Here is a 7,821-nt window from a genome sequence, read left to right on the forward strand (position 1 = left end):
TTTGAAACAATAAAGATGATTAACAATGAATCAAATGTTGGGAAGAGAGAGGACTTGCGAGTTGCAGAATTACAAGAGGTTGAGAAAACAAGACAAAATTACAAGAGGCTGAGAAAACAAGACAATAACAGAACCTCAAGCTAGGGATTATTATAGGTTAAACCACTAAAATGCCATTTACTATAATTCTGAGTTTTAACCTGAAATAAATATAAGATTATCAAAATTACATGTCATTTGCCACATAATTTTTAATAAACTTACATGGCACTCACTCCGTTAGATTTAACGGCTATTTTAACGATATGAGACTTATAGTTAAAATTTGAAAGTTGAGGGTGTGTAATTTAAACTTTTAAAGTTGAAGAGGTCTTATGTAACTAGCCTAAAGTTGACGGGAGTTATATGTATTTTGGCCTCTTTTTTGAAAACATTTAAACTTCATTAGCATGTGAAAAAAAAGACTAAAAGAATAGAAACATGCAATGTAGTAAGCCCTTCCTATTGACTTTTTAAAGCTTGTATTGCTGGTGCTTTAGTTAACATTTCCTTGTTAACAATAACATTATACTATTATCTGTAATCACCACAATTAAAATGATTTATTGATTTGATCAATTATTCCCCCAAAAATCCAAACAAAGAAGGCTTTAGGCCAAACCTCACTATTAAACCGTTGGTTGTTATTAAATAAAAATTAAAGTAGTGTACAGCAATAAAGGCAGAGTTGTGGGGTGTCCTCACAGGGTTGCAGCTGACAACTAAACTTGGTATACAATATTTGATTGTTGAATGTGATTCTGCTGCTGTTGTAAAAATTTTAGAAAACATTATAGTTAGCTCTGATATAGATTCTGCTTTGTTAAAGCTTGTGAAAGCTGAATTGATTAAGCTAGCACAAGTTAAGATCTAGCATGTATATAGAGAAGCAAACTATAGTGCTGACTGTCTAGCTAAGTTTAGTTTTAGTATTGACAGGGTGCTGAAGGTTTTTGACAAGCCTCCCCAACAGGTATCAGGTTGCTTGTACAATGACTTTGTGGGTGTTGCCTTCCCACGTTCAATTTTGATGCAATAAGATAGGCTAAATGCCTCGTACTATTCACCAAAAAAAAATTAAAGTAGTTGGCGAAAAAATTAAAATAATAAAATGCACTAAAATTTTTAAATAAGGTACAGATACAAATTAATTGCTCTATCTATCATGGATTATATTCATGATACATTGTATCTCCATTATTGACTCTAAATTGGGTTCCAAAAGTTAGCCCAAAACACATTCATGGCTTGTTAATATAGGGCTTCCTATTTCCTAACTTAGTAATGTGGCCTCTTTTATGTTTTAACATAAATGGTTAATATTGATTATTATAAATAAAAGAAGCGTAGCCATCAAATTCAAACTATCAGAAATAAATACAATATTTATTGATGAGAGAAAAATGTCAAACTTTGCAAGCACGTTTTCTTGTTGGACTCTATCACAAAAACAGGGCCACCGCTTTTATTCTCGATAATATTTCCCACTTTTTCTATGAAAAGGAATATTCCCATGTGATCTATATTATTGAATACATAATTGACTTGTCACAATAAAAATTACCAAAATTTCCATTTATGAGGGAAAAATTGAATTGTTGCTTCATTCAGGATAATCTTAACAGTTTCTCTTCTTTTTTCTATATATGCATAATATTTATCACCCTAACTTGTCAATTATTTTATTCTCCTATGTGTTTTGGCGTTAATAATTAATGTCTTTTCATACTCATATAAATAATGGAAACTTAAGCAAGAGACATGAAAAATTTGTATTTTTTCATGCACTTGAATAAGGTGTCAATAATGTTTACAACTAGTGAGTTTTTTTTTTTTTTTATATACTTAAATTTACCTCCAGATGCAATCTATGGTTTAGGTTTTTGGTTGACACAATAAAATAATACAATATAGTGCGATTACAACACATTACAACAAATAAGATAATTCTTATTATATAATTTTGACTGTAATTTGGAATCAAGTTTGCTTAAATCAACCTATGGATATCTGTATTGTCCTTGAATCAACATTTAGATATTTTTATCTTCCATTTTTGACATGATGGATTTAAAAAGATGATTTTGCATTTGTTTTTTATTTTTTAGATAAAATATAAGTTTTATTTCATGATTCTTGGCATACCGAAAAAATATTATGTAATTATTATTTTATTACTCCATACTATATCTGATCCTTATTATAAGACCTCGAGGTCTTATAATTAGGACAAGAGGTACAGTACCATTACATTTTCATTTTCATTTTCTATTGTTCTTTGAACCAAAAGGGCATTAATAGTTTAAGGTTACACATTAAAATGTAATGGAAATTATGAATTTTTTTTTCATATACCTCAAGTTCTATATAGTTTTTCTTTTTTGGGTGTATCTAAATATTCGAAAAATTAAGCCCACCTTATTCACAAACACGAGGTTGTTAGAAACAAATTATTTAATCTTAAAAACATATCAAGACAGAAATTGTTGATCCAAATCCTTTTATTTGTGTAAAAAGCATTACCAATCCAAAGCTTATAATTGTAATTTTTTTAATAATTTAATTTTTTTTATTTCAATCAATCATAATAATTTTAAAATACTTTTAATCGAAAATATGAATCAAATTTTCTTGGGAGAAGAAAACTCTTGTTGCCACGCATAACTTTCATAAATTAAACATTTTTTCTTGCACGTTATATTAAGCGTGAGAAATAAGGCTTGAGAGACTTAGATTTTACATTTGAAAAATGATGATTTATTGACCGTAAATGATTGCACCAATCTTCTTCAGAGAGCAACAGATTTTGCTCTCACAGTGTTGTTGATATTCCGCAATCAAAGCGCACAGCGCAAGTTCAGACGGGGTAGTTTCACACGCACTAGTCGCAATCACAGTGTTTGTTTATCCTAAAGTAGGTGTGAAAGTGTGAATTCTAGTGCTTTTGTGAGACAGGGACGATGCAATTACATACTCGAATCAAAATATCATCAGGTACAAAGCAGAATAATAGTAGTAGTAGAAATAGAATTGGAATCGAGTTTTCATTGTTTTGTGAAGATTGTAGTGAAATTCGTCGACCAATGGGCGGGAATAACGCGCATTCTCTTTGAAAAAACTGGAATAAATTTACCAGCAAATCAAATCTTGACGATACGAGAGAGAGGGGGAGAGAGAGATAAAACTAGCTGCGGACTTTTTTCTGCCCACCCTCTCTTCCCCTTCAAGACAATCACATGGTCCTACCCCTTCTTCTCACTCTGTCCCTATTCTGAATTTATTTTTCGTCCTTGGGAACAAATCTGTTGGATAATATTTCTGCAATCGTCCTCCCGAGATGTTTCTTCAATCCTTACAATTCTCCTGACATTCCTCTTAGATCTCCGGAACCTGTCTCTTCTCCGCATTCTATTATGTGTCTTGTTCATCCTTTCACCGAGTCACCGGGATGAGGTATTTGAATTTTTAAAGAATAAAATAACTCGAATGCTTTTCGCGCTGATTACTCTCTGGGATTTCCAGATATTTTATGATGAGTACTGGAAGTTTCTTTCTTATGTTTCCTTTTGCTCTGGGTTGCATGTCATATTTGGAGCCGTTCTCTGGATTCAGGTTTCATTGATATTTCGACATTGCCATTTGTTCCCAATTCTATCAAATGGCGTGAAATTGGGGCGAGTCGGTAGGTGTATGTCATATAAGTTGTTGGAATTTTGAGTCTCAAGTAATACCCTATTAAACATTAGTTTTCAATAGGGTATTGCCATTGCCTATCTTCACTGGATTACGTGTTGCGACCGCTGACATCTTACACTCCCTTTAAAGTATCCCACTTTTGGGCGGTTTTACCGGACGTTAAAATCGAGTTAGATGGATTGGGAAGTGAATTCTAAGTAAAGCTGATAACTACATTTTATTTTATTTTCAATTTGAATATTCGTCTGGTACTCTGGTTAAACAGTTCAGGCTGGGTGTGTTCTGCATACAGATTTTGACAGCTCTGAGTTTCGTATGCCGATTGAATCCATTCATCAATCAATTTTACCCTGCTCAGGTATCAAGTTCCTTCTTACTTCAAGCCAAGAGATTTAGATTCCGTTAGCCATGAACTTTCTTCATAAAGCATTGGGGATTTGCGTACAAAAATACTAGATATAGTCGCTGTGAAGTAATAGAGAGGTGCTGCTTCGTGTTCGTTGTAGATGGACCGACGAAGTTGGCTATGGCGCAGGAAGTCATCTGAGAAGAGCCCTGGTGAAACTGAGAGTTCAGGGTCAATATCGTCTCATTCAGAAAGATTCTCTGATGATCAGGTAGGGCAGTGGTGTGGCTCTGTTCTGCCCATCTTTCTAGACCGTTTCTCTCTATTTGTACGGCAATTCTGTGAGATGAAGAACTAGTTCCAAATAGCTCTCTGTATCTGCCGTCATGAGTTTTCTCGGCCGTGATCAATTTCTTAAGCATATAAGCTTTTACCATTATAGCGAATCGTTTGGAGTTTGATATCTGTGGTTGTTCAAGTTATTCTGATGTTGGAAGTCATACTCTGATGTTTCTGCTATGTTTTCCAAGGTATATCCAACGCAAGCTACTCCATCACCAGAAGTCACATCTAAAGCTGCACCCATTATTGAAGAAGAAGTCACTGATGTGAAGATTCTTACTGAAAAGTTATGTGCTTCTCTCCGCGATATTAGGGCCAAAGAAGACTTGGTAAAGCAGCATGCGAAGGTTGCTGAAGAAGCTGTCTCAGGTACTATTTTAGGACCTTCTTTCATCTTATTATGTTTATTACCACATACATTTGAGGTTCATCCAAATCATAACTCAAATAAACCCCCAAAATATGATGCTATTAGGAGAATATGAAGAAAACTTGCATGGGAAACAGTCCAACTGATACTGAAAGTCATAATCAACTGCAAACCATTTAGTCATGCACATGCCCTGTACTGAAGACAACTGTTGAGTTAGTTCATGGCAAAGAAAATATGTTCTCAATATCCCTAAAATTTTTCTAATTTAATTGTCAGACTTTTATGCAATGAGAAAGCCATTGATCTTTGGCAATTGCTACTGTCATTGCTTGATTGTTGGTTACTTTTTTGCAAGTGTGTGCCGACATTTTTGTGGTTTTGATGGATGAAAATTTCAAGTAAAAGCTAAAATTGTCTTTTCCTGTTCCATGGGTCAAATTCATATTTGGAGAATCCGGTAATACTGGATTTTTTTTGGGGACGTTCATCCATAATTCTTTGACTTATCACCACTTTAGTTTTCTCTCTTTTTTTTCCTCAAAGGTTGAAAGCTTAAATTTGCAATTGAGAAAAGCTCCTGATGTTGGACTTTGGGTGTGTTTAGGGTGGGAGAAGGCTGAAAATGAAGTGTTGTCTTTGAAACAACAACTTAATGCTGCAAATCAGAAGAACTCAGCTCTTGAAGATCGGGTCAGTCATCTTGATGGGGCACTTAAGGAGTGTATGAGGCAACTTAGACAAGCTAGAGAAGAACAAGAGCAAAGGATAAATGAAGCTATTGCAAATAGTTCTCGCGACTGGGAATACAAAATATCTGAGCTTGAGGTTCAACTTCAAACAGCTAAAGTCGAAGTTTCCGCACCAATTCGTTCTGATCTTCACCTTAGACTTGAGGCTGTGGAGAAAGAAAATTCAGGACTTAAACTTGAGCTACAATCTAGACTTGAGGAGCTAGAATTCAGGATCGTTGAGAGAGATTTGAGTGCAGAAGCTGCTGAACAGCAAGTAAGCAACAGCTGGAGTGCAAAAGGAAGGTGGCCAAGCTTGAAGCTGAGTGCCATAGACTAAAAGGCATAATTCGTAAAACATTCTCTGGTAACGATCACAAGTCTTTGACTGCCTCTTCAGTTTATGTAGAGTCCTTTGCAGACAGCCTGTCAGATAATGGAGAGAGGCTACAGGCTATTGAAAGTGATGTGCGCAAATCCGGGGGTTGGGAGATGAATGAATGTGAACCAAGCCGTTCTGATCATGGGCATCTGCTTTGATCACAGAACTCAATCAGTTTAAGAACGAAAAGACCATTGGAAAAAATCTTATGGCCCCTTCAGGTGAGATCACTCTCATGGATGATTTCCTTGAGATGGAAAGACTTGCCGCATTGCCACATACAGAAAGTAGAAGCATTTCTGCTGAGGCAGGACTGTCATCAGATCACCCTAGTGGAGACCAAAATGCAATGAGAGATGAATTGCAATCCGTAATTCAAAAGAATGCTGAATTGGAGGAAAAGCTAGAAAAATGGAAGCAGATAGACTTGAGAAAGAGATGGCCTTGGCTGAGTGCCAAAAGCAGCTTGAGGCATCACAGAGTCGCATAAAGGAAGCAGAGTTGAAGGTAGCAGAGCTTCAAACTAAGTTAGCTCTTGCAAATAAAACAAATCAAGAAGCTTATGAAGAACTAAAGTCAACCAAAACAAAGAATAAGGAAACTGAATCAAAATTAAGGGTTGTTCAAAAGCGAGGTAGAGGATTTGGTTTCCAAAATTGGTTCATTAGAGAAGCGGATCGAGAAGGAGCGAGCTTTCTCTGCTGAGAGTGTTGCCAAGAGTGGGAGGTTGGAAGATGAACTTTCGAGGATGAAGCATGAATCTCAACTCCGGCAAGAAGCTGAGAAAATACACAGAGAAGATGTTAACGTTGAGTTGAGGTTGAAGCAGGTCAGTTTGCTAAAACATATTAGGAACACTGGAAACCTGCTCTTAATTTTCCATTCTGCTTACTTGCCTTGACAAGAGCTAATTTTTTTTCCCCAGAGACTGTTTAGACTAGTCATAAATCACATTAGCAGGATTGAAGCTAAAATCTAGAGGAACCATATGTGAAGCTTTGTTGAATTGCATGAAGTTTATGTCTTGCGTCACACATTTAATTGTCTTCACATCTTAACTGCAGGAGAAGGAACTTGCTTTGGCTGCTAATAGATTTGCTGAGTGCCAAAAGACCATTGCATCCCTTGGTAATCAGTTGAAGTCCCTTGCAACACTGGAAGATTTCCTGCTTGATTCAGAGAACCCTATGGACCTAACTCGTGAAGTTACACCTAGTCCCAAAAATGGTGCTGATCCCATGAAAATGCATCATCAGTTCGATTTTCCTAAAAGAAATTCTGAGTCATCGATATTATTAAGATCATCTGGTACCCTTGAGAAAGGCCGTAATGGTTTTGGTAAGTTCACCCCCAGAAGTAAGAGTGTAAGCAGAACAGGAACTCACTGAAAAGTTATAACTAAATGTGTTCATATTGTTTCTTTATAGTCTCTTGGTTCAGCATTTCTGAATCCAAAGCTACATATTTTACTTCAAGAGCACTGGTTGCTCAAAGCATACATACAGTTATGTGTAATTCCAATATTTGTAAAGCCAAAGTGGTTTTGTTGACTTGTTACCTTACAGCTGTCTTTGCTTTGCTTCTTTAATTCATGAGTCATCAACAATGAGACAACCATCCCATATATCAGATGGAAATTTTTAGGCCTAATCTAGTGCTGGGGTCGTTTAGACAAGTTGATTTTTGTTTTATGTTGATTGTTTTTTCTGATGGAGTCTAGAAGAAGAAGTTACAATGTCTGTCATCTCTATGATTGTCCGTATGTGACCAATTCAAACTTGAAAGACGTGAATAGATTCTGTCTCTCTCTTTTGCCTTGCAAGAAAGATAGGTGGGGTCTAGTGATTGGATTGGGTCTGTACTTCTGTTTATCTTTTCCGAACAGCAGATCAGGAGAAGTACTGGAGAAGATTCG

At 35.8% G+C, this 7,821-nt stretch overlaps 1 pseudogene; it reads left to right on the plus strand.

The window, feature by feature from the left end:
• The first annotated feature begins 3,191 nt into the window (after positions 1 to 3,191).
• LOC114742358 (filament-like plant protein) lies at positions 3,192 to 7,334 on the plus strand (annotated as a pseudogene).
• Positions 7,335 to 7,821: the final 487 nt, after the last annotated feature.

This window comes from Neltuma alba, unplaced genomic scaffold, assembly GCF_004799145.2.
Source record: "Neltuma alba isolate B1F8T4 unplaced genomic scaffold, ASM479914v2 tig00003724_pilon, whole genome shotgun sequence".
NCBI classification, from domain to species: domain Eukaryota; kingdom Viridiplantae; phylum Streptophyta; class Magnoliopsida; order Fabales; family Fabaceae; genus Neltuma; species Neltuma alba.